Source organism: Arachis duranensis, chromosome 4 (assembly GCF_000817695.3).
Source record: "Arachis duranensis cultivar V14167 chromosome 4, aradu.V14167.gnm2.J7QH, whole genome shotgun sequence".
NCBI classification, from domain to species: domain Eukaryota; kingdom Viridiplantae; phylum Streptophyta; class Magnoliopsida; order Fabales; family Fabaceae; genus Arachis; species Arachis duranensis.
In genome coordinates, this window is record NC_029775.3 from 111068284 (window position 1) to 111069299 (window position 1016).

The window sequence follows — 1016 nt, forward strand, 5'->3', positions numbered from 1 at the left end:
ATAACACTCCTTAATGCCTCTTCATCTGGTTCCTGAAAAGGTAAAACTGTAGGGGGGTGAGAACCTAACCACACGGTCTCACCACGGAGTTTCAAAGTTGTCATAAGAAGATATTTTATAAGAAAAACTGTTTTCAAGCTCAGTGATTATCATTGCCTTATGAACCTTTTAAAAACCAATAAGTAATTGTCCAAAACCTTTTCAAAGAAACAATGTTTAATCTTTCAGAAATCCGAAACCTTTCCTTTCTTACAAGAAACTTTCCATCAGAAACCAACCACGCAGTCAAACAACACAATCATTAATATAGCACCAAAGTTCAATCTCAAATATAGCACGCCAGGACAAACACGGGCAAAGCAGACAAGGAAAGCACAAGTAGGCAGCAGTTACAGCAAATAGTCCAAGTAGCAGTTACGAACAATTTAGCAATTAGGCAAACCAAAACAAGTTCAAACTCAAGCAAAGCATATAAATGCATATGATGCATGCCTGTCCTATGGCTGATGAGGCTCATCTGTCGGTTATCCAGCCAACCCGACAAGTCTGAATTGTACTTAGACTGTCCCCCGACGTGCATCCCCAAGAGTCTATGCATAGCTTTTTCTCAAATAATCAATATTACTCAATGGGGGTAACATTCCCGGGAATTTATTTAGTGCCCGGTCACACACTTACATCGTAGGGTCAACAGAGTATCGAGTTGTCAACCTGGTACACGTGGTGGCAAGCCACGGTACTTAATCCAGGGAACCTCGTATCTCAGATATTTTAAATTCATAAGCCATATAAATAATTCATTCATCATTCATCAATATCTAAGCCATTCTCAATATCATCATCATTCGTCAATCCATGTCCCATTTTCAAATTCATTCAGAAATCATATTTCAAATTAATCCTCATCATCCTTCTTTCCATTAATCAACAATCTCAATCAAAACATAATTCTTTATTTTCTAAATAAATCAATCTTAAATAAATAACGTTTAAGAACTAAATCTTTTTAAACAATT